The sequence below is a fragment of the Nuphar pumila genome, chromosome 6 (assembly GCF_984573655.1).
Source record: "Nuphar pumila chromosome 6, dmNupPumi1.hap1.1, whole genome shotgun sequence".
Classification (NCBI taxonomy): Eukaryota; Viridiplantae; Streptophyta; class Magnoliopsida; order Nymphaeales; family Nymphaeaceae; genus Nuphar; species Nuphar pumila.
Window position 1 is genome coordinate 43,742,987 of NC_143254.1, and position 27,475 is coordinate 43,770,461.

The window sequence follows — 27,475 nt, forward strand, 5'->3', positions numbered from 1 at the left end:
TTATAAATTTGCAGTAGTGGAAGTCCTGGAATTTGCTGCTATGTCATCTGGTGCCTAGCCTGATGACTAATTCAAGGGAGTGCCATTTTGTGTTTGTTGAAGTTGGTTCTTTATTTTATGGGTTTTTTCTTTTCTTTTTCTCTGTCAGTCAACCAAGTCATGAGAGGTTCTATTTTCATCTTTGAACTTGTAGAGTGGATGGTTTGGTATCTGTGTATAGGGCTGCAAACGGATCAGATATGGAGTGGATCTTGTTAGATTCAAATATGAATTCTGAAATATATATTGATTATCATAATTTTGTGAGTTTTGAAGATTATCTTTTCAAGCAAACAAACCTTAATTCTAAGTTGGTTCAAAAGTCCCACATTTCCTGCACACACACACACAGAGAGAGAGAGAGAGAGAGAGAGAGAGAGAGAGAGAGAGAGAGAGAGAGAGAGAGAGAGAGAGAGAGAGAGAGAGAGAGAGAGGTCACGTGATCAGGGCGCTCGCACATGCACCACCGGAAGGGTGCGGTGAGGTTCCAGTCGCTGGACTTCGGGGTGCGGAACGAGTACCTCAAGCGACGGTGACAGAGATCCTGCACGACCCAGGGAGGGGTGCCCCGCTCGCCCACATGACTTTCCAGCACCCGTTCCAGTACAAGCATCAGAGGGAGATCTTCATGGCCGCCGAGGTTATGTACACCGGCCGGTTTGTCTAATGCGGCAAGAAGGCTGCCCTCGCCATCGGCAACGTTCTCCCCCTTTGCTCCATCCTCGAGGGTGTCGTCGTCTGCAACATCGAGCACCACGTCGGCGACCACAGCGTCTTAGCATGCTCCTCTGGCGACTATGCCATCGTCATCAGCCACAACCTCCACAATGGCACCTCCAGGTCTATTGCCTCATCCTATCAGAACTCTCTCTCTTTCTCTATTTGATATTCCTTTTATTTCTGGAATTATTATTAGGTCATTGTTCTCTTCTTCTGGTTTCTCATTGCGTCCGCGAGTTGTTTCCTTTCACATGGTTAGTTCAATTTTTTATTTTTCTCTGACTGCGATCTGTAGGGTTTTCTATGGTGTTATTGTGGGTTGGTGGTTTCGATTGACGACGTAGGCCCACATTTTGGGATTTTGGATTCCTCGTTATTGGAGGTGTGATTGTGAGGGTTTGGGGTGCATTTAGTAGGGTTCTCTGGAACTTGATGGTGTGGTAAGTCAAGGTTTTGGGCAGATTTGAGGGGCTTTATTGAATTGTTGTATCTTATGGACCTGAATTGGGGTTGGCTCTTTTCTTAGGGTTGTGTGTTGGGGGTAAGGTAAAATAAAGTAAGGTTTTTGTATTGTTTTTGTCCCCGGTATTTGGGGTTATTGGGGTGCTATGCAGTGATTGGGTAGGCTGACTTTTGGTGATTGGTTTGGCGAGTGAGGCTGATTAATGTTTGTTGTGCATGTGACTCGGGGTTTTTGTTCCTTTTTTTGTTACATAGGGTTTTGATTTTGAGATTCCATCTTTTGAGACTCGTTGGTATTGGTTTAACATGTATTATACGATGAATTTAGGGTTTATGTAGGGTTAGGACAATGTTCCAATTATTTTGAGAATTTTTATTTAATGCTTGTTATGCATGTCACATAAGCCAGTGGTTGTGTTTTTTTGAACAGTTTATGTAAATTTGAATGCTAATTTCGGTAGACATCTTTATTAATTTAGCAACTTCTACTTCAATGGGATTTTCTTGCTATAATTGGAGGTTTTATTTTTCAAGACGGAAATGAAAACTGGGGTTTTGATTGATTTAGTGCTCTGGATTGTCGTTATTGCAAGGTGGAAATTTTTGTTGAGGGTTCATCTCTGGCAATGAGGAGTTCAAATTTGTCTCCTGCTTTGTGGGTTATATAATGCCAGTTTTTTAGTTGAGTTTACACAAAAAATTAGATTAATCTGAACAGATTTTTTGTTTGGAGAGTTCATTTCTATATGTTCGTAACTTCATATAGTGTGTTAAATTATTTGACAATGCCTCCGTTTATTTTTTTTTTAAGCATTGAAAAGCTGAAAAGCTTCAATGACATTTGTCACATAACCATCAACTAGTAATATTAATTAAATAATGGCAGCTCATATGTGTAAAAGAGGATTATGGTTTATCTAGTATTTAGGCCAAGGTTGCTTTTACATACACGTGAATACATGATTCAATTATTTTTTTTCATTAATTAAATAATGGCAGCTCATATGTGGAGAGGATTATGGGTTATCTAATATTTAGGCCAAGGTTGCTTTGACATACATGTTAATATATTATTCATCTATTTCTTTTCATTTGTTTGTTTATTTTGGTAGACCACCTGAGATTAGGCTAATGTCCAACCCATTGGTTTATATTTTTTAGTACAATTGTATAAAGCTCTATGGTGGACCTAGAAGTATCAAGTTAAACCTGATGTTGGATTGGTTACGAAGTGAAAAAAAAGTTGGGCGTGGCATGACACTAAACTGATGAATAAGATGAAATTTTAGTTTGAATTATTCTCACGTTGAGTTGAAGGCCACAGTTGATGGTAATTTTGGTGCATTAAAGTTGAGCGGGAATGCACTGAGAAATGATCTCTACTTTATGAAATTCTCATCATGGTTGCCGCACAAAATAGCAAGCAACAACACACTTTGTTCAAGCATAAAATGATGAAGAAAGCTTTGTTCAATGATTCAAAATGCAAGTTATGAAAATGCTCGAAGACTTCCACAATTCACCTTTGGCATGTTTGTGTATGTGTGCATGTATGCCTCTGCATGCAACCACAAGGCAGAAATACTCTGAGAAAGTTGAGTATAAAGGTAAATGGTAACCTTTATACATCTATAACCTGAGTTTGAAAATTTTAACGGATGTCTGACATTCACACCTGTATGTTTCTGATGGAATTTATTTTCCCTTTTGTGAGCACTTAATCACATTTGTGTTTAGCTTTTTATGAACTGAAGTAATTTAGTGATTTTTCTGTTTGGTGATTGAATCTTTACCTAACTTGGTTGATGAGCGTATTGATTACTTATTGGGCTTTCTTAGCTTGTAAATTAGTTACATCCAGTCATGATGAACTTTTTATATGATCAAGATTTGAGGACTTTTATTTAATGTTTTGAACTTTTTTTGTTTGCACATTTTTTGAAAATTTGTGCAATGTTAAATGTTAATATGAGATGGGGTCTTAATTTTAATAACTTTTATTTAGTGTGATTTGAATCCTGGACTTAATGAAGTATTTAAGGTTTAATGGAAGTGAAAACTTGAGTTCTAGTTGATTTAATGTTATCTGTTGTTTTGATTGCTTAGCAATCCTTTGTAGGGTTCATTTTTGGCAACAAAAAGCTGTAATTTGTTTTCCATTTTAGTTTCGTGCTTTAAGTTTTACATGACAATTGCTGAAACAGAAAAAGACAATCATTTCTTTTTTAGGGTTTACAAGAACGTTTTCTGTCTAGGTTTTACCGTTTTATTATGTTAAATGAAATCAAGTGCAATTTAGAAGACTTCCTACCTCTTACTAATATACAGTCTTATGGTATGCTAAACATGCTTTGATATTGCAACCATTAATTTTTTTAAACATCCAAATATTGCAAAGCCTCAGGCAACATTCATAAATGGTGGCTATCAACTTTCATGCTTGTTAGACAGGGCAGATATCGTGCATTTGTATTTGTATTTAAGTTTGGATCCGGATCCGGATCCAAACTACTTGTAACATGTCCAGCCAATATTGAGGCATACTTGTAAATACTTGTAACCTATTAAAGTTACTTGTAAAGTACCATGTATTAGGTTTTGTTTTATAAACTAAAGGAAGAGATCATGATTTTTCCAATTGGAAAAACGTGAGCAGTTGCAGCCCCATTATCTTTCTTCCCTGCAGTTTCTTGTTCATCGTTCTAGAGAATTCTGACATGGTATCAGAGCAGCTCTGATCCGAGGGTTGAAGGTTTTTCCAACAGGTACGTCTCTAAGAGATCTTATTCCCCTCCTTATTTCTTTTCTACCTGTTCACTGTTCTGCGTCTTCCCCTTTCTAAATATCCTCTTTTATTCTCCATCTACTATTTCTTTCTCCAGATTACTCCCTTTTGATTTGCGTTAAACTTGTTCCCTAATCTTCATTTCTCTGAAATTGGATTGGGTCTGTTTTTCAAACCAGTTTCACGGTAACCATTATCTCCCTCAAACTAGTTGGGTCTGGGACAAACCTGTTTCACGATCCACGATTCCTTTGTTTCCTAAAACTGATTTGGGTTTACGTCAAATCAGTTTCACGAAAACCTTTTCTTTCAGTTTTACGATTCCATATCGAGTTTAGATATGCTTTTCTTCCCTAATCCTCGATTTATGTTGCTGCTTACTTGCATTCGTTACTGCTGTGTGCAATCATAAGAAAAAAAAATTGAAATCAGATTACATCTGTACACCAGGCCTGTGATTTCTCATTCACGTTAAGTACTCGAGCTTTCTCCTGTAAAAAAACAAACAAAAAGAGACGAGTCTTATTCTATTGCATCGTGATTGCACATGCCAAAATTTTATTCATGGATTCTCCTTCTCAGTCATTTCTCTCATCTAATTTTCTTGGTTAACTTATTTCTGAAAAACTTACCAATTCAAATTTCCTGATCTGGAAAAGACAAATTCTTCCCTTTATTAAAAGTCAAGGTCTCTCTGGACATCTCACTGGATCAATCCCAGCCCCTCCGGAATTTATTAAACAAGGAACTAAGGATGGAAATGAGGCTGATTCTATACAACAAATTCCAAATCCCCAGTACGAGATTTGGATGAAGCGTGATTAGACTGTAGTTGCTTTTATTATCTCTACTATCTCTCAAGAAGTATTGGTGGGGATTTCAGACGAATGCTCAGCAAAAGAATTGTGGGACAGACTAGTGAAGACGTACTCTCAGATATCAGAGGCTAGAATTTCCTTTCTTCAGCGTGAATTTCAACTTCTGACTAAGGGCTCCATGTCTGTCATGGAGTACTTGAACAAGGTTAAGACTATCAGTGATCAACTTGCCGTTGTAGGGTATGAAGTGACAGATAAATACAAGGTCAGGCAAACCTTGAATGGATTGGGACCGGAATTTCATGTTCTCTCGACTTCACTGCTATGCCTACCTGATCTACCATCATTTGAGGATTTGCAAGCAAAATTACTTCAATATGAGATGACTCTGAAGGGGATGTCACATGAAACTGGTGGATAGGTTCTTGCTATTGGTGTTTCCTTTAGTCAGAGACGTGGTGATAATAATTTTGGTGGTGGCAGAGGACGATGACGAGGTACTCCAGGGGGACGTGGGCTACTGCTTACCCCGAATGCTTCACCTCTTTATAATATGAAAAACATACCCACATGTTATATTTGCAACAAGCGAGGCCACATAAAAGTCAACTGTTGGCACAATCCGCAGAACAAAGGAAAGTTTCAAAAGGGTGAGAGCTCGTCAAGACGCAAGGATAATTCTTCAAAGTTTGGTGGAGATGTGAAAGAGCTTCTCTTGGCAACGTTGTCCGAACTTGATCTGAAACGCGATGATAAAGGAGTATGGTATATTAATTCTGGGGCAGCTACTCATGTCATAGGTAATGCGGGTAAATTCTCTACTTTAACTCCCTATTTTGAAAATAGTAGCATAGTCACTAGAGATGGGTCACACCATCCCATCACACACATTGGAAATGTTTCTATTCCCTTGCCTAAATCTCCACTTCATCTTTCCAATGTTATTCATGCCCCAGATATTACAAAAATATTGTTTCTATTTCTAAGCTTGTTGATCATACCAATTCTTCCGTTGAATTTACTCTGTCTTATGTTTATGTCAAGGATCTACAAACGAAGGAGACATTTGCTAGAGGGGAACACCGAAGAAATATGTATGTCTTTCAGGAGGATCCTTCTACTTGTGTTCGACCTACCTTGAAGTCCTCTTCTCAGTCTATGTCGTCAAAGAATGTTCATGTGTTCAGTTTGCAATCCTTGAATAAATGTAATAAGCCTGATTTTTGGCATTCGCGTCTTGGTCATTGTGGTCAAGTCTTTGTTGAGCGATTAGTATCCGATGGTCTTATTCCTGAATCTAGCTTGATTCCTAGTTCAGTTAATAAAATGTGTTTAAGTTGTCAAATGTGTAAGAGTCATGTTCTTCCTTTTCATTCAATAAATGAGAGAGCTTCAAGGCCTTTTGAAATTGTCTGTTCTGATGTGTGGGGACCAGCCCCTAATCCCTCTAACTCTGGCAGCAAATATTATGTTATCTTCATCGATAATTTCTCCCTTTTCACTTGGATATATTTCATGAAGAATAAATCAGAAGTTTTCTCTATTTTTCGTTGCTTTCATGCATTTGTCAAAACTCAATTTTCCTGTAATATTTTACATTTCCAATGTGATGTTGGGGGGGGGGAATACTCCTCTAGGGATTTTATCAATTATCTCCAAGATAGTGGGATAAATCATAGAGTATCTTGTCCGCATACGGCCCAAGAGAATGTAGTTGCAGAACGGAAACACCGTCACATTATGGAGAGCGCTATGAGCATGATGCACGGAAGTCGTACTCCCATAGGACTCTGGACAGAGGCCCTTCACTCTGCTGTTTACATTATTAATCGCCTGCCCATGAAGCTTTTAGAAGATAAATCCCCTTATTTCGTCCTGTTTGGGAAACATCCTGATTATGATGAACTAAAAATTTTTGGCTGCACGTGTTATGTTCATATTGACTCTTCTCTGCGAAACAAGTTTCAAGTTAAGGCATCAAAGTGCAAATTTGTCGGATATGCAGATCATCACAAAGGGTATAGGTGTTATGATCCTGACAGCAGACGAATCAAGATATCTAGGAATGTAGTTTTTGATGAAAGTGATTTTGGAGATGGAGAACATGTTTCTGCCCAAACCAATATGAGTGCGCTATTTTATGATCCATGGCTCAGTGCAGAGCTTTTTCCTGAAACAAACAATGAGTGCTCTTCCTCCTGTAATCAAGGAATATCCTGTCAAGATGAAAACAGTGGCATACAGGAACTTGAAATAGAACATCCTCCAGAGATCAACAAGTTTGCTGGACAAGTTTATAGGAGAAGAGAAAGGGACTCACTCTTGACTCCGGATGGTATTGAACAAGAAGCTCCTACGCTTCATTCATCCAATGACGTTACTTCTCCAGTATCTAATACATTAGCACTTCCAATCAGGCGATCTGAAAGAGCTCGGCATCCCATTGAAAGATGGGTCAGTTATGAGAATTTTACCATGGACTTTCAGTTATTTTTATCACAGATTGAGAAAGAGACTGAGCCTAGACATTTTCATCTAGCCATTAACTCCAAAAAATGGATTCAAGCCATGAATGAAGAGATGGAAGCCTTGTACCAGTGTCAAACATGAACAATTGTTCCTCGACCCTCAGATAAAAATGTTGTTGGGTCACGATGGGTCTACAAAATCAAATACAAACCGGATGGGAGTGTTGAACGATACAAAACTCGTCTCGTAGCAAAGGGATTCACGAGTTTGGATAGGACTATGATGAAACTTTTAGTCCAGTTGTGAAAATGGGCACAATCCGTATAGTTCTTTCATTGACTGTAGATTATCGTTGGAGAATAAGTCAACTAGATGTGAAGAATGCTTTCCTTCATGGGGATTTGAAGGAAGAAGTATACATGGAACAACCGCCAAGATATGCAGAAGGAGATTCAAAGGAATATGTATGCAGACTAAATTGAGCACTCTATGGACTGAAACAAGCGTCTCGATCTTGGTTTGAGAGCTTCTCCCTAGAAATTCAAAGACATGGTTTTTATCGATCACAATTGGACCATTCTTTCTTTATTCTTCAAGATAAGGAGTTTACTACCTTCTTGTTGATATATGTTGATGATATAATTATTACAGGAAACAGTGAGAACCATGTTCAAGAAACTAAGGATCTTCTGAGTCAAAGGTTCAAAATGAAAGACCTTGGAAATCTTCGGTACTTTCTTGGAGTAGAGCTGGATAATCAAGCAAATAAACTTACTTTGACTCAACATAAATACACTCGGGATCTGTTAGAAAAGGGTGGGATGAAAGATTGCAAGCCTCTTGCTACTCCTAGTGTAATTAATCAGAAACTAAGTGTACGAGACGGAAACTTGTATCATGATCCCACCAAATATCGGAGTCTAGTGGGAATGCTTCAATATCTCACCTTTACCTGGCCGTATATCACATATTCAGTCAATCAAGTTTCTCAATTCATGCATGAACCAAGGACGGGGCACATGGATGTTGTAAAAAGGATACTGCCGTACTTGAAGAGTACTGTTGGAGATTGACTTTTGTATACCAAAAGCAAATCCGTGAATAATGCTCATGACATCATTGCTTATTCAGATGCAGATTGGGCCGGAGATCCTGATGATCAAAAGTCAGTTTCAGGATATGGGGTTTTCATTGATGCCAATCTTGTTTCCTGGAGTAGTAAAAAATAGAAGGCAGTGGCTAGATCTAACACGGAAGCCGAATACAGGGCGATGGCTGCTGCTACGGCAGAAGTAACATGGACTAGACATTTGTTAACAGAATTAAAGGAACCGATTGTTAGTTGCTTCCTTCTTTGTGAGAACCAAAGTGCTATTCAAATATCTCTTAATCCTATTCATCACAGCAAGACCAAACACATTGAGATTGATCAACATTTTATCAGGCAAAAGATTGAAGAGAAAGAGTTTGAGCCCTATGTCACATGGGTGTGGGTGCGGGGATTCGTCACTTCCAAAAAACCCGGGTGCGGGGGTGCGGCAGGGGCAAAAATGTAATATATATATATATATAAAGGGGGTCGGGTTTTTTTATTTATTTTGCAGCTGTCAGCAGCTGACAGACAGCTGTCAGCAGTTGACAGTCAGCATATTTTTTTTTAAAAAAATTTCGAAGCCCATTTGGGCAATTTTTTTTAAAAAATGGACCTTAATGATCCTGGGTGCGGTCAACGCACCCAGGATCGGGTTGACCGCACCCGGTGCCACACCCGCACCCGCACCCGCGTCGAGTCGCGTCGACGCAGGTGCGGCACCCTCCTAGCCGAATCCCTGTGACATAGATTGAGCCTCATTATGTTAGAACAGAAGACCAAGTGGCTGATTTGTTCAGTAAGGGACTCACAAAGTGTCGTTTTTGGTTCCTAAAGAGCAAATTGTCCATGATTCGAAATCATGCACAACTTGAGGGGGACTGTTGGGCAGGGCAGATATCGTGCATTTGTATTTGTATTTAAGTTTGGATTCGGATCCAAACTACTTGTAACATGTCCAACCAATATTGGGTTATACTTGTAAATACTTGTTTGTAAAGTACCATGTATTAGGTTTTGTTTTATAAACTAAAGGAAGAGATCACGATTTTTCCAATTGGAAAAACGTGAGCAGTTGCAGCCCCATTATCTTTCTTCCCTGCAGTTTCTTGTTCATTGTTCTAGAGAATTCTGACAATGTTAGACAGGGCAGAAATCATGCATTTGTATTTGTATTTAAGTTTGGATCCGGATCCGGATCCAAACTACTTGTAACATGTTCAGCCAATATTGGGGCATACTTTGAACCTATTAAAGTTACTTGTAAAGTACCATGTATTAGGTTTTGTTTTATAAACTAAAGGAAGAGATCACGATTTTTCCAATTGGAAAAACGTGAGCAGTAACCAATGTCCGCACTTGTGGAGGGGTGACAACCAATTTTCCTATAACGGTTGGGTTACATCAAGGATCTGCTTTAAGCCCTTTCCTATTTGCTATAGTGATGGATGAGCTTACGAGATCAATTCAAGAAAATGTGCCGTGGTGTATGTTGTTTGCTGATGATATTGTTTTGATTGATGAGTCTAGAGCTGGGGTTAATGCTAAGTTAGAATTATGGAGACAGACATTGGAAACAAGAGGTTTTAAGTTGAGTAAGAGCAAGACAAAATACATGGAATGTCGATTTAGTAAGCAACGAAGTAGTGATGGGAGTGTAGTGAAGCTTGGTGAGCACGAAATACCGGTGGATGATTCTTTCAAATATTTGGGATCTATCATTCAAAAGTATGGAGAAATTGATGGAGATGTAAATCATAGGATAAAGGTTGGGTGGATGAAATGAAAGAGTGCAACTGGAGTGTTGTGCGATCGTAGAATGCCATTGCGGTTGAAGGGAAAGTTTTATAGGACGACTATTAGGCCCGCTTTACTATATAGTACGGACTGTTGGGCTACCAAGAGACATCATATTCAAAAAATGAGTGTAGATGAGATGGATGTGTGAAAATACAATAAAAGATAAGATTCGGAACGATGAGATACGTAAGAAGGTAGGCGTTGCACCCATTGAAAATAAGATGAGAGAGAATCGTTTACGGTGGTTTGGACATATTCGACGAAGGCCTAATGATGCTCCAGTTAGAAGGATGGAGAAATGGGAAAATATATTAGTTAAAAGAGGTCGGGGTAGGCCTAGGAAGACATGGATGAAGGTGATAAGAAAGGATATGAATGCTTTGAACCTCACCGAGGACATGGCATTGGATAGAAATGAATGGAGGAGAAGGATTCATGTGGAAGACCCATAATGATTTTCTTTGTTGGTTCATATCGCCGACCCCAATTGTTTTGGGATGAAGGCGTAGTTGTTGTTGTTTGTTGTTGGAAAAAACGTGAGCAGTTGCAGCCCCATTATCTTTCTTCCCTGCAGTTTCTTGTTCATCGTTCTAGAGAATTCTGACAATGCTTTACTTCTAACTAGTGGAATTGGTGATACTGTGACTTGTAAAAATGAGGATTACCTAGTAAGACTTGGGTTGAACTGACCCGTAAACACACACACACACACACACACATCGATTTTGTTTAGGCGAAACTCCGGTTTCTATGCTTTATAGTTGTCATGAGGTGGTATGAAGTTCTTTGTTTGCTCTAGAAGTCTTTCAGTTTAACTTGGCGTCATATTACTTGCAAGAGGAAATTTTAAATTGAGCATAATATGATATTGATGCATGAAATGATTATCTTCATTTGCAGTTATCATATGCATGAAATGATCTTCATTTCAGTACATGCTAGATGGTAATTTTTGTAGTTAATCTATGTTCATAGAAGGAATTTGTTGAGGAATAATCTTTTAATGTCTGGAACTATAAGCATGGTTACCACTTGAATAGATAGGGTGCAGTGTCATAGAGATATGATTAAAAGGACATACGGTACAATATTTTGTGTTTCCATTGAGAACAATATATAAGGGAGCAGGGCATGAGATTGAATTGGCGTATACCTGTAACATAGTTAAGAAGGGTTGAACATGGTTCAACCATGGAAATACTTGTGTCAATTATTCAGGATGTGAGTTGCAAAAAATTCTCGCTTAGGGTGCATTTGATTATATTTAGAGTTCAGATTTGAGGTGATCTCAGATACTGATCTAAAATCCTGTGTTTGATGAGTTCTTGATTTGAGAGAGAGAGAGAGAGAGAGAGAGAGAGAGAGAGAGAGAGAGAGAGAGAGAGAGATCCTCCTTCAGGCTGAGATTCATGAATTTGAGGTGGCTAGATGGTAATTTTTGTAGTTAATCTATGTTCATAGAAGGAATTTGTTGATGAATAATCTTTTAATGTCTGGAACTATAAGCATGGTTACCACTTGAATAGATAGGGTGCAGTCTCATAGAGATATGATTAAAAGGACATACGGTACAATATTTTGTGTTTCCATTGAGAACAATATATAAGGGAGCAGGGCATGAGATTGAATTGGCGTATACCTGTAACATAGTTAAGAAGGGTTGAACATGGTTCAACCATGGAAATACTTGTGTCAATTATTCAGGATGTGAGTTGCAAAAAATTCTCGCTTAGGGTGCATTTGATTATACTTAGAGTTCAAATTTGAGGTGATCTCAGATACTGATCTAAAATCCTGTGTTTGATGAGTTCTTGATTTGAGAGAGAGAGAGAGAGAGAGAGAGAGAGAGAGAGAGAGAGAGAGAGAGAGAGAGAGAGAGAGAGATTTCCTCCTTCAGGCTGAGATTCATGAATTTGAGGTTGCTTTTGAATTTAGGTCCAAGGATTTGAGATCCCATGTTTGTGAAAAACATGAATCTATGTGGCTGCATGCCAGACTGAATACACGAATTCATTTTTCAAGGTAAGAGTTGAAATTCTTCATTCTCCAATTCACACATCTGCTCGGCTCAGGAGTTGTGTTTGTTTTGTGAAGTCATTTCAGTTGTGTAGGGATTCAAGTCAAGGGCTCGAGTCTGCACTTCATTGATGACAACAGTTGTAATTTCTTTATCATGTTGATCTCTGAATATCATATTCGTCTCTTTCTTGTTGGCTTCTGACTATGCTTGGAGGGTCCACCGGGAGTTTGTGGTTGAACGTGTTAATTGCTGCACGTTGGTATTACCAGGTTGGTGGGGCATCTGAAGAACTCAACCTATTGCAATCTCTGGAAGGAAGAACGATGTTGAGTTGGAGTCTGGTGACAAGCCTGATGACTAATGTAATTTAGAGAACAAAGTTTGAGTTTCAAGGGAGTGCCATTTTGTGTTTGTTGAAGTTGGTTCTTTATTTTTATGGGTTTTTTCTTTTCTTTTTCTCTGTCAGTCAACCAAGTCATGAGAGGTTCTATTATCATCTTTGAACTTGTAGAGTGGATGGTTTGGTATCTGTGTATAGGGCTGCAAACGGATCAGATATGGAGTGGATCTTGTTAGATTCAAATATGAATTCTGAGAATCAATATATATATATATATATATATATATATATATATATATATATATATATATATATATATATATATTGATTCTCATAATTTTGTGAGTTTTGAAGAGTATCTTTTCGATCAAACAAACCTTAATTCTGAGTTGTTTGGTTCAAACGTCCCCCGAGGTCTGATTTTGGATTTTTCTTTGTGTTGCATATCTTGCCCTTTTAATTTGAGGTGCCCTTTTAATTTGAGGTACGAATGGATGTTATTTCTCTTGTTTCTTATGAAAGTTGTAGATGGATTTTTTTTTTGTATTGTTTGGCATACAAGGTATTCCAAATCTTACTCTAAAACCAAGTTAGATCTTTTAGTTCTTAATCTTTCATATGGGCATGTGCTTGGATGTACTTTTTCTGTGTATATGAATGTGATCCATTTTTACGTGAAAATTTATATGTTCTTACATGTTATTGTTAGTAAAATACATAATTATTTACTTATTTTTATATTATTATATAGCTGCATGTTTTCTTATCTTGTGATACTTGCGCTTCAATGCCTTGATACTTACGCCTTCATCAAGGCTATAAAGTTTTGCCTCACCTCGGCGCTTTTAACAACCTTGGCCAGATCACTATTCGCACTTCAGATTACTGATTATGGGCCCTCAATTTCTGAAATTCTCCAAGAAATGGCAGCGGGCTTTGGAAATGCTGAATATTAGCAGCTAGTGGCAAATCTAGAAAGAAAGAAATAACAGATTCTTCAATGTCCAAAAGCTTGATATTCAAAATGTGATTTACGCTATTCAGTCTGATATATTTCACTCAGCTAGGGCTACTTCGTCGTTGAGGATATTTCTTGGTTGGGGCCTTTTCTTAATTTTTTTGCTTAGGGCTTGTTCCTTATGTAAATTCTTTGTATTCTTGATGAATTCTCTTTGTTTCACTATTAATTAATTTTTATTACTCTAAAAAAAAAGAGAACTTAATGAAACTCTAATACCCTTTTACATTTTTCTTCGTTTCACTGCAATAAATGATAGTGTCATCGTGCCCATGTGTGTCACCAGGAGCATTCACCCAAAATAGCGTGTCCCTGCAACATAGCTTGCAAATGTGCACTTTTCCCGGAAATTACACTAACACCTCTTTGGGTGGTAGCTTTAAATACCATTGAAAAGAATAAATCTGTATGGTTTTGACTTTTGAGAACTTAATGAAACTCTATTACCATTTTACATTTTTCTTTTTCTCAATACAACAAATAAAATGTGAGCTGCATAATATGTCTCAGTATCCAAAATATCCATATACACTAGCTTCATTTTGACTAGTGTTGTCAGAATCGACTGCATAGGCGGATTCGGATCTAATCGGCCTAAAGGGGGTTCAAAAGGGGCCGATTCAGAGTTGATTCAACTGTTTTTTTATTTTAATATTTTTAAAAGAATTAAATTGTTTTCATCATTAATAAAATAATTTTTATGACACTTGTCATCCTATGGTGAAAAAGTACCGATTCACAAATTATCCAATTCTATTCAAAGGTTTTTTTTTATAAAAACTAATTTGAAGCAATTTTAACAACATTGATTTTGATTGACCTAAAAAAGATAAGATATTGGTAATTGGATTAGATCGTTGGGTTTGAATATCCCAAGAGTGCTTGGTCAACTAGTATCCCTAATGTCAGCATGGAGTTGGATAATGACCATGGGTTGGCAGGAGTAGCAATCAGGTGGCCTGACAAATTTTTAAATATGAGAGCAGGTATGTCAACATCAGACCCAATTCTGAATCTGATTAATTGGATTTGATTAAGAAAACTGAATCTGATTATTAATTTGATTCATATTCGGTGCAAGATTCATAAACTAATCCGATAGATATCCAAATATGATTGCTTGTATTTTCTTGGATTCATTATTAGCTTTTTTTTTCATCCAAATTCACGTCTGGTTAGCCAATATCCAATTAGTTTGATTTCGTATTAGCTACATCCGACCATAATCTGAACTGTTTGCATCCTTAAGAGCAAGAGTATATAAAGTATTTGCATTTTCAGAAAATGATTTTACTGTCTTCTAAAGATGGGCGTTGTTGCAAAAACCTACAAATATACCAAAATTCTTTGCATGTCCAAAAGCATTGATTTTTAATTTATTTAGAACCATTTTACCCTTTGAAATATATTTGTATGGTCCTCCTGACATTCATACAAATATGTGGTGAACCTCCTCAGAAGTGCAATTTATAAGAAACTCACTTTCACACAAATATGTTGTGAACCTCCGAATATGATTAAAATTATTTAAAAGATTCACAATATATTTTCATCAACTACCTCGTGTTCAAATATGTTGTGAACCTCTAAAAGATGTTTCATTACAAAGATTCACACTTGCTACAATCTTTTGTTCTCATTTGTGCATATCTCTCAACATTCGTATAATTATCATGCGAACCTTCAAATATGGTAGAAATCATTGAGAAAATTCACATAATAGTTGTGCGAACCTGTTGACATTTGCACAAATCACCGAATAATCATAGAGAACTGGAAGATACATAACACACAGTTAGGGTTCTCTCGAGGGGCAAAGAGAGTCACACACAAAAAAAATATAAGTATTTATACAAGTCTAAAATCATGTGACTATAAACTTTTAGAGGTTTATAAGATATTTTATGTGAATATCAAAAGGCCTCATAAAATATCATGTGAATCTTCTTAGTTTGATTTTAATTACATTTGAAGGTTCACAATATATTTGTATGAAATGTTAGAAGGTTTACGACATATTTATGTGAATGTCTGGGGGTTTATATGTGAACATGTATGCCAAGAACTTTGCAATATATTTACCTGAACATTAATAGTCTTACATATGAATGTCATAAGATTCACATGTATGTACAAATATCAAGAGGTTTGCATGCAAACAAGAGGTTGTTCACAACATATTTGTGTGAGTGTCAAGTGGTTCACGACATACCTGTGTGATCATTAGGAGGTCCACACAAATATGTTGCTAAGGGTAAAATAATCATAAATAAGTCGATAATCAATGATTTTGGGCATGCGAAGAATTTTGGCATATTTAGAGGTTTTTTTGTGAGAACATGCCATTTTTAGAGGATAGTACAATTTTTTTTTTGCAATTTAGTGTATTTAAAGTGCTTAACCGGCCAAAATGACCATATTGTTTTAGGACATATTAGTATATTCAGAATACATTTAGAAGTGGGAAAATGATAAGAAAACTATGAGTGAAAAAGGAAAAAATATTGTTTTTCCAATTGCTCCAACAAAAGATTTTTTTTTGCGGAAAAAAATTCTAAAAATATAACTACTTCATATGAAAATTTTCTTCCTTCTAGATGGCAAAGCTTAGCTGACAGTTTGACATAACTAGTTCTTAATGCCTCAAAGGGAAACAAAAACAATGGGCATTTTTCAGAAAAAATAGGAAATAAGATTTTTTTTTAAAGAAAATGACCGTATGTGTTTTAAAAAATGGCCTGCAATTTACCAAATCCATCGAATAGACAATGTAGTGGGTTCCCAATTATTTCTTAATGCTTTTACCCCTCATAGGTGCAAATTTCTAATTTTTGCATGTCATGACGCTAAAAAAATGCACCCATGAAATTCGTCAACAAAACCGCATTTGACGTTGCAATTTTTTTTAAAAATTATAAAATTCCAAACAATTTGTGAAACTCTTGATTCCAAATGAAAATTATCATATACCTTGCGAAAATCTTTTCCAATTTAAAAATACTGAACGAAAATTTGCACATACCTTGCGAAATTCCTCTTCGATTTAGAAAGAATGATTGCAAATTCACACATACCTTGTGAAATTACTTCATAGTACGAAAGTTACTTAAAGCCTATTGTTCAAGATAGTAGTAACAATGCACTTAACTTTTCTCGCGTACAAAAGAATGACATGAAATCCAAATATGATTGGGTTAGAATGTTGTTTATCGCATGACTGACTGACATCATAGTGACCCATTTCCATCGGAAGTAATTGACAAGGCAATAAAATCAAATTGAAGATACCCTAGGTAACTACAAAAATACAAAAAAGACGGTCATTGACTCATTGCTTCATTATGAATGACTGAAAAAAAATAAAATACAAAATAAAAAATTGAGAAAGATATGGGATACCAAAATCGTTTTTGTATTTCAAATTTCTCATGGTTCAACTGAATTGTACTTCTTTATAACAATTCAATATGTGTGGGTCTCACATCAAAGAATATTTTGGACAATAATTTTTCAAAGCATGTGGACCTCCCAAGGAAAACCACAATTGATTATCATAAACAAATCACTCACCTATTACATAAACAACACATATCAAACAAGAAACAAGATCAAACAACTTTATTCTCTATAATATGCATAATTTATTCTCATAAATAAATCAATCACCTATTACAAATAGGTAATACATAGTAAAAAAAATCTCTATAGTCATCCATATTCATAGTAAAAAATCTGCATAGTCATCCACATAAATTTAAAATTTTATGTGCAATTTTTCACATCCATAGTTAATTAATAATACTTTGTTCACATTTATAGTCTAAAATTTGCATAATCCACATGGTACTTATTATATACATAATCATCAATAATACCCATGATTGCCCAGAGCTCCTGTAATCTCTCATCATCATCCAACACCTCATTGTCCGATGGTGTTTCCTATTCCTCAAGCACAAGGGCACCCTTCGACTTAGACACTTCATCAACTTTCATTTCCGCAAGCTCATCCCTCTTTTTCATCCACTCCTTACGAATGATCTTCCTTTTACGTTTATAGACCTTTATCAATCGGCACTTAATTGCAGTTACATGAGCCTGAAAAAAGTCACTCAATAAACGTGCAACAAACATCATAGAAAAAAAAAACATGATCAACAACATGGTGTACCTATGGAAAATTTAATCCTAATCCTAAGTATTTCTTATAAAAAAGACATATTTCATAATCATACTTGCAACAATCATATATCAAGTGAATAAACATGTATAAAATGAGTTAACAAATATGAACAAAAGTAAATACTAATTTGATTGCTTAAGAATGTCTTGCACAATGGTGGTCGACCATTCTGCATAAATATTGTAACCAATCCATCTTGAAAGAAAAAAAACTTTCAAATCAACATTAGACCGAATGAGTACTTGAACAAAAGAAACACAATATTGAATATGTAATAACATTATGTACCATATCTATGGCATTACTATTAGTAAGCTTTGTAGTCTCCATCAAATTATACAACATTAACTCCTTCGCTTTCATATTTCATCATGCATATATGTTACACGTTCATTCAACTTATTCTATGCATGATCCATGTGAAAATCGATTTAAAAATTCAATTTTATTGGTAGTTTCGAGAAACCACATTGTATTGAAAATTATCAGAAAATCATATTTTTCAAAGCTTTCCCTACATTTTTAGTTTTTAGCTTTAGATTTTATTAGTTGTAGCCTAGTTAGTTTAGGTTGAATTGAATAATTACAATTTAGCTAGTTTTGAATTTTGTTGAAACACGTTTTTCATAAAAAACCATTTTGGAAATTATTGAAGGTTTTTAGACTTTTTATGAAAAATAGGGTTTTAACCTAATTAGGTTATCTTAAATAGAATATTTCCAGCATAGGGGGGCATCTTTCTCCTCTTGAAAAACATGCCCCCCTCCCTTGCCTCTTGCCTCATCTTTCCTTCTCCCTTTCTTTTTTTTTTTCGATCTTGGCCGATTTCTTCTCTTGATCTTTTTCTCCTTCTTCTTCCTCTTCTTAATCTTCATGTCATCAATCTTCTAAACCTGTTCTTCATCGGTCCTTCTTGCCTACATCGTTGGGGAGGAGTTTGATTTTAAGTCGGGAAGCACCACACCCACATCGTCGGAGCAAACCGTACGGTTTGCTCTTCTCTACCCTCTTTTCTTTTCATTTTTCCTTCACGTAGTGCATTACATTGCATCCCATTGTTTTTATTTTATTTTTATGTCACTGCATCATGCATATAGATCTGCATATCATTCTATTATCTGAAAAACAAAAATAAAATTAGAAAATAAAAAGAAACAAAAATATATGTCATTTTGATCATATTAGCCATTTTCTTGAGTTAAGCATTGAATAATCTTGATTTAGATAATCAATAGTTTTAGAATAGGGTTTTCGTTTCTTGATTTTTGATTCTTGATTCTTGTTTCTTGACTAGATTTAGATTAGTTTTAGGTTAAATCTAATTTAGAATAGTTGATGCATGTTTTCCTTATTCATTTTTTTTAATTAAAAAAGTTTTTTTTAGTAGCTGATATGCATGCTTCTATCCAATTAGCATTTTTGTAGAATAACATATATAAAATTTTTGTTTGTCTTCCTTTATCAGTCAAATAAATTAGTCTCTTAATTCCAGAATCTTTTATTCCAATAGATAGAATAGAAAATAATAGTTTAGTGTTAGATATTATTCTTTCAAATTGCCCATTCGATTAATGATCGGTTTTCCATTTTCTTTAACAGAGTAGTGAAACTTCATTAGATAATGGTAGGGTTGTAGTTACTTTTAGAAAAAGTCAGTTAGCCATTGACGTTGCCTTAGCCTAGATTTATTTTGTTTAATCTGCATTTGCTTGTGTTAAATAGGTATAGTTTAAGAAATAACATAGTCAGTTACGTAAGTGTTGCGGTTGCCTTTTTTTTAGATAGATAGTTTCATTTCAGACTTGTGTTTAGATTAGAATCTTGTCCAGCAACATGTCAAATTGATTGTTTTGTCAGTTAATTACTTTACTTGCTATAGATTAAATAGAGTAGCTGAATCGCATTTTTTTTTCTGTTAACCATCATTTTTGTTTTTAGTGAGTTAACATTAGTTATAGTTAAAATATAGTAGTCACAGATTAAATAGTTATACTTTACTTTAAGCACGTTAGGTGAGTGTTATTTGAATCATGTTATTAGTTTAGTAGTTGTTCTATTCATTTTAATTTTGAAAACCATGTTAGCTTAGTTCTTAAATATCAGTCGAGTAGTATTTCTATTTCAGTTCTTGATTAGTCTTTAATAAATTTTTTTATTACAATTGTTTTTTAGAAGAACTTAGGTTAATGTTACTTTTTAGTTTTGTTTGTTAGCTTTGAAAAACCGTACAACACAAAGCTTTAGTTAGGTTCATTTAATTGTTTTTAGTTATTGGCTTTTTAGTTAGATTGTTAGTAGTTTGTTACATTAATTGAATTTTAGTTAGTTAGTTTGTTTTACTATTTTGTCTTTTAGTGTTAGGTTGTTATAAATAGTTTATAGTTTAGTTTTTGTTAGTAGTTTAGTTTTAGTTAGTTGAATCTTGGTTTTTGCTTAATATTTTTAGTTATTAGCTATTAATTTCTTGTTTAGTTTTCGTCATACTGTTTTGTTTTGTTTTTTATTCTTGCAGGGAAGCATTGGACGTGCGGCAGAGCCCTTTTCGTGCCCTCGAACTATCCTCTGAGCCCCCCTCAAGCCCTCAGGAAGCCCTTAAGAAAAGCATGCATTACTCGTTCCATTAGAAAAGGGACACGAAGGGATACAAGAGGGACCACAAAAGACTTGAAGCATTGAAGATCTTTCTTTTAGTTTAGATTAGGATTTTAATTTTTTTATTTATTAATTGGGTCTGTAATAAAACCATTTATATTTATTTGTTTAAGCCCTCTACGTAGGGCAACACTCTCTTATTTATTTATTTATTTAATTAATTCTTTTATTTTGGCAATAAAGAGTAGTTAGATTGTGTGTTGGATACAAAGTATTTTCCGTTTCCTGAGATCGACCTGGACTCCACCACTCGTGCGAGCCAATTTTTATATTTTTAGTGTCTGGCTTTCACTTGATTTTGATTAAAAATATTATTTTAAAAAGGGTTTTCCAAAACTTACACCAATATTCATCTCCCAAAGAACCACTGATAATTGCTTTAGTTGACAAAAATCAAGATCTACAACATAAATTGACTTTAAGGTAGTTGTCAGTTCAAATTTTATGTTATGTAAGTGTATACCTTGTCACATTCATAGAACAAATATGACATACAGTCAGGCTCAAAGCATGTGCATGCCCCATCTCGATATATGGTAGTTTCGAGCATTTGTTATAATTTTTAATGTTTATAGATTAGTTTCTATTAGAAGGAAGAAAGGAAGAGAAACATTGCTATATAGACTCATAAAGAAGTACATGATCATGTAAATGATTTTCGGCAAATCATGTCCCTCTCCCTTTTTTTGTTGCGAAACTTTCTAGGTGGTGCATCAAATAGGTAAATACACTCATATTATTTCTAAAAGAATCCACATATGATGAGAACAAACAGACACACTTAAAAAAACTTTTGATATACTTACTTCACTGACCAAAAAAGTTTCTTTAAAAAGTAGTAGAACTTTACTATATGTTGGCTTCGTCGGATCCTCTTCAGTCTCGGCCACCACAATTGTGTTAGGTGATTGGTCGTTGACTCCTTTTCTTGCACCACGTTTAGACATTGCAAGCTACCTATGATTTAAATAGTAGACATGAAACTTTGAAGACAATAGAAAATTAGAGCATTTTATTGAAAAAATATTATGTAAACTACAAAGTTTTGCTTGGGTAACCCAATATCTGAAAAATAAAATTCAACCTTTCTTGTCATTTTGACCTACTGAAAAAGGAAAATGTGTATTTGGCAGATAAAAAGTTTAACCTTTCTATGAAGATTTGTAAATTGAACAGAAAAACAAACTTATATGCAATTAGTTTTATGTGAAAAGCAAAAATTAAATTCAACCATATCTACTAATTACAAGTTATTAGATAAAAGAATCCAAAAATGTAAAAGCTCATATATATATATATATATATATATATATATATATATATATATATGCCAATAGGCACATAAATATCAAGATCATTTTCTCCTCTACTAGAAAAAAGCCAGTTCCCCGATGAACTTTGTATTTTATTGTATAATCACAATTTAATCAAATGCATGTGTTCTAATGGCTAGAAGACTTCCATGTTCTTTAGAAATGATACATCAATTAAAGAAAAGAACACAAAATCATGCAATAAAGTGCTTTTAACTCATAATAACAACCTAAATTATGGACATGCATAATTTTCTTAGGAATAATTGAGTTTGATTCATTCAAGAAACTATGAACTAGAAAGCAAAATGAACATGTATCAAGAATTGCAGTCTACTGCAAGCAAATAAACTCATGCTTAATTTAGAGATTATGCACATGTATTAGCATGAAAATAAGAGCCTAATTGCAAGTTCTAGAAATTCATGCATGGTCTTAGAAATACCTTGAAGCCATCAAAGTATCTTGAGTAGCTCAAGTTCTTATATTATGGATACCATGAAAGATAAGGTCTCCAACTTCAATGCAGAATAAATGCAAAAAAAATGTCATTCATGGAAAATTTTCATCATCAAATGACAGTAAATATTATTCATATGAGAAATTAATATTGTTGAGAAACTATGTTTTGATGATACATGATAAATATGATATGCTTTCATGATGCATATATATGATACATGATAAATATATGATATGCTTTCATGAGATATGATAAATATATGATATGCTTTTATATATGAAACTGAACATGTTATATTATGATTGGATATGCTATGCTATGTATTTAACGTGTATTTGATGCAAGGTTATTTCACTTAAGAAGAGTGAAGTCAACTTGATCAAGTGCAACAATTTGATGCAATCATACTACTCTGAAGAAAAAGCTTGATGAGCCAAAAAGATGCATTAAAGATTATCCAAGAAGATCGACTACTTCAAGATGAAGATTTTTCCTTCTTTAGAATCATATGTAACAAAACCTTCAGAAGCATGCATATTTCATATTAGACTATATGCTTTGAAATCATACAAGTCATTCATTTACAAAAAGTCAAGCTTTCATAAAAAGATACGATATGTACATTGTATTTTAAAAACACCTTTTTGAAACAAATCATTGTACTTCCTAAAAGCATTTATGAAAAAGACAAATTGACAAGATATAATAGCTCATGATTTCAAAAGCATTAATTGTACTTCTTACAAACATTTATGAAAAAGACAATTTGATAATAAATAAAAGCTCATGATTTCAAAAACATTTATGTAAGAAAAGACAAAATGTATTAGTTCATAATACATAAACATTTACGTAAGAAATTTTGGTTCATAATACATAAACATTTATATAAGAAAAGACAAATTGTGAAAAGATGTATTGGTTCATAATATATAATCATTTATTTAAGAAATGACTATTTATAATATAAGTATTACTCAAGCATTTATTATACTACAAATCATTCATTTTAGAAATGACGATTTGAGAAAATAAATATTATTTATTGTTGAAAAAAATAATTAATTTAAGAAATATAATTTATATTGTAATTTGTCTTTACTCAATTAAATGTTGTAGTACATTGTCTTTACTCAATTAAATGCTCTGATACCATGTTTTCCCTTCTCTGTTGAGAGAAGTAGACCTCTGAGGAAGATGGTGTTTTCCTTCTCTGTTGAGAGAAGTAGACCTCTGAGGAAGAGGGTGTTGTACTATTTATCCTATAACACAAATTTTATAGTGAAAGGATCAAGTGTTTTACTTGAAGACTGGATGTAGGTCAGTAACTCGGCCAAACCAGTATAAATCCTGTGTTTATTGTGTTGTGCCTAATTGTCATATTTTTTATATTATCGATCTGCAACGAATTTTACTTTTCACCCCCCTCTAGTGGAATTTTATTTGGTATCAGAGCAAGTTTTGCTGGTTTCGACATAACAAGTCTTCCGGCACAAAAATTGCATCAACCTCTTATGCTCGTGACATCGAAGGTCAACACTCATCTCGTCCTCCTTTTTTTAATGACACTAACTATGACTATTGAAAATGTAGATGACCATATTTCTTAAGTCTATAGATTTTGCTGTATGAAAAATCGTAGAATGTCCATATTCTTCTCCTACATCAGACTACTCTTCATGGTCTGATGAAGAAAGAAAAATGGCAAACTTAAATGCAAAAGCCATGAATGCTTTATACTGTGCCATAGAACAAAATGAATTTAACAAAATATCTATTTGTGATTCTGCTCATGATATTTGGCATTCTCTGAAAGTTATTCATGAGGGAACAAACAGAGTAAAAGAAGCTCAGATCTCATCATTCGTTCAAAAATATAAACTTTTCAAGATGACCAAAGATGAAATCATTACTGAAATGTTCACTAGATTCACCAATATCACAAATGATCTTAAATCTCTGGGAGAAACTTATTCCCAAACTGATAAGGTGAAAAAGATCTTGAGATCTCTCACAACTGACTGGGAGAAAAAGACTACATCTATTGAAGAAGCCCAAGATCTTTTCAAGCTTACTTTGGACGACTTAATAGGCAATTTTATGGCCTATGAAGTCCATATGAAAGAAAAAAGGGAAGAAGAACAACCTATAAAAAAATCTAGCCTTTTCAGCCATTTTTGAGAATGAAGATTCAGAAAAAGAATTTGTAATTGCGCTACTTACTCAAAGATTCCAGTGCTTCATGAAAAAGAACAGGCTGTCCAAAAAGCACAAAAAAAGAAAGATTCTAAAGAAGATACCATGTGCTATCAATGTAATAAGCCAAGTCACGTAAGACGTGACTGTTCTCTTCTAAAAAGAAGATCCAAAGTCGAGGAACCTAAGAAAATGTTTTTTCAAGAAAAAGACTCTCCATGCTCAATGGGATGATTCAGACCATCCACCAGTGAAGAGTCAAGTGATGATAAAGCCGAATCTGCAAACATATGCTTCATGGCAAACAAAAGCTCTGTAAGTGAAACTTCTGACTTCTCCTTTGAAGAACTTCTAGATGCTTTTCAAGAACTATTTGAAGAATCTAGAAAAATGAGTCTAAAAAATAAAATTTTAAAATTTGAGAATTTAGAGATTTTCCAGAAAAATGAAAAACTCATTATTGAAAATTCTGAGTTGAAAAAGAAAAATTTCATGCTTACTTCTGAAATCTCGTGTACTAGCTCCAAGACTAAAAATCTTCAAGTAGAAATTTCAGAATTAAAAGGTAAAATTGAAAACCTTATGAAAACAGTTTTCAAGTTTACCAAAGGAAAAGAGAACCTGGATAAACTCCTATCATCTCAAAAATTCTCTTTTTACAAGAATGATATTGGTTATTCTTATTATAGTAAACCTTCTTATACGAATCAAAAGACCACTTTTGTCAAAAGTTCTGCTGAACCTAAACAGGAGTATTATAATTTCAATTTTAATTCCATGTATTCCTCTAAGATTATAGATAAACCCAAATCAAAATGGATATGGGTTCTAAAATCTAACAAAAAGGGACCCGATCGGGTACCAAAAAGAGTTTTTACTTGATCTATTGCAAGCATTGAAAAAGAAGAACATATAGATATTAGACAGTGGATGTTCAAAACACATGACAGAACATCCAAATCGATTTGTTGTTCTTTATCATAAAGAAGGAGGAACTGTCACCTTTGGAGATAACAACAAAGGTTTAATAAGTGGTATTGGTAATATTAGTAATATTGATAAACCTCTTATTAAAGACATTCTCCTTGTTAAAGATTTAAAACACAATCTCTTAAGCATTAGTCAAATGTGTGACATAGGATATAATGTCAGTTTTAAACATGATGCATGCCTCATAGTGGACACAAACAAAAATATTGTTTTAAAAGGTATAAAGAAAAATAATGTATATAAATTATTCTTAGATAATATTACTGAACATTGTCTCATAGCAAATAATGACTCTCAAAATTTATGGCATATGAGAATGGGACATGTTAACTTTAAATTAATCTCTAAACTGGCTAAAAATAACTTGGTTCGTGGGTTACCTAAAATACCATTTAAAAAGGACTATTTTTGTGATGCTTGTCAACTAGAAAAATTGTCAAAATCATTTTTCAAATTAAAGAATGTTGTGTCAAGTAAAAGACCTCTAGAGCTTCTCCACTTGGATATTTTTGGTCCTTCTAGGGTAGCTAGTCTTAATCATAATAAATATGCTTTTGTCATTATTGATGATTACTCAAAATTCACTTGGGTAATATTTTTGAAAAATAAAAGTGATACATTTTGTGAATTTGAGATTTTATGTAAAAAATTACAAAATAAAAAATCCTCTATAATTGTTAAAATTCGTAGTGACCATGGAGGAGAATTTGATAATGATCTTTTTGTAAATTTTTATAACTTGCATGGTATTTCACATAACTTTGCCTTTCCTAGAGCTGCACCTCAAAATGGTGTAGTAGAAAGAAAGAATAAAACCCTTCAAGAATCTGCCAGAACTATGCTTCAACATAACAATCTTGCTAAATATTTTTGGGCTGAAGCTGTTAATACTGCATGCTATATTTCAAATAGAGTACTTATTAGACCTTTATTGAATAAAACTCCCTATGAATTATTCTATGACAGAACTCCAAGAATAGACTACTTTAAAGTCTTTGGGTGTAAATGCTTTATCCTGAACACAAAAGATAGCCTTGATAAATTTGATGCTAAATCTATTAAAGGCATATTCCTAGGATATTCAAGTCATAGTAAAACATATAGAGTTTTCAATAAGAGTACTAATACTATTGAAGAATCTATGCATGTCAATTTTAATGAATTTATTGGTCAATCTGTTTATAATAAGACTAATGATGATGATCTTGAAAGTACAATTTTTTTTAGATAACACAGCTGAATCTAATGAAGATGATCATCAAAGAACATTTGCTGAAATCAGAGATCATCCTCAAAAGCAGATTTTGGGAGGCTTGACCAAGGAGGTTCAAACAAGAGCTCAGTTGGAACGTATTGCAAATATGACTTTCATTTCTCAACTTGAACCTAAAAAGATTGATGAAGCAATCATAAACGAGTTCTGGATGTTGGCAATGACTAAAGAACTTAACCAGTTCCAAAGAAATGATGTGTGGAATCTTGTACCAAAACCAAAAGATCATCAAATCATTGGGACAAGATGGATCTTCAGAAACAAGCTGGACGAATAAGGTAATGTTGTAAGAAACAAAATAAGGCTAGTGGCTCAAGGATACAATCAGAAGGAAGGTATTGACTTTGATGAAACATTTTGCTCATGTTGCTAGACTTGAATCCATAAGAATATTTTTGGCATATGCAAGCTATATGGATTTTAAACTATATCAAATGGATGTTAAAAGTGCTTTTCTAAATGGTTTTATAAATGAAGAAGTATATATAAAACAACTTCCAGGTTTTGAAAATAAATAATTTTCTGATCATGTCTTTAAACTAAAACGTGTTTTATATGGATTAAAACAAACACCTCGTGCTTGGTACGATAGACTTAAAACTTTTCTATTAAAAACTGAATTTTCTGTAGGCAAAGTAGACTCAACTTTATTTGTAAAAATAGTGGATGCTCATACCTTAATCGTTCAAATATATGTAGACGATATCATCTTTGGATCTACTAACAATGGTCTTTGTCAAGATTTTTCTAAGTCTATGCAGAAAGAATTTGAAATGAGTATGATGGGAGAACTCACCTACTTTCTTGGACTGCATAATAAGCAAACCAAGGATGAAGTCTTCAT

The 27,475-nt window shown here is 34.2% G+C and overlaps 1 pseudogene across 1 annotated transcript; it reads left to right on the forward strand.

The window, feature by feature from the left end:
• Positions 1 to 482: 482 nt before the first annotated feature.
• Positions 483 to 12,817, forward strand: LOC149834747 (large ribosomal subunit protein uL2-like; annotated as a pseudogene). Its single transcript, XR_016432435.1, has 3 exons — positions 483 to 879; positions 12,119 to 12,205; positions 12,278 to 12,817. The product of XR_016432435.1 is annotated as a large ribosomal subunit protein uL2-like (transcript).
• The last annotated feature ends 14,658 nt before the right edge of the window (positions 12,818 to 27,475 follow it).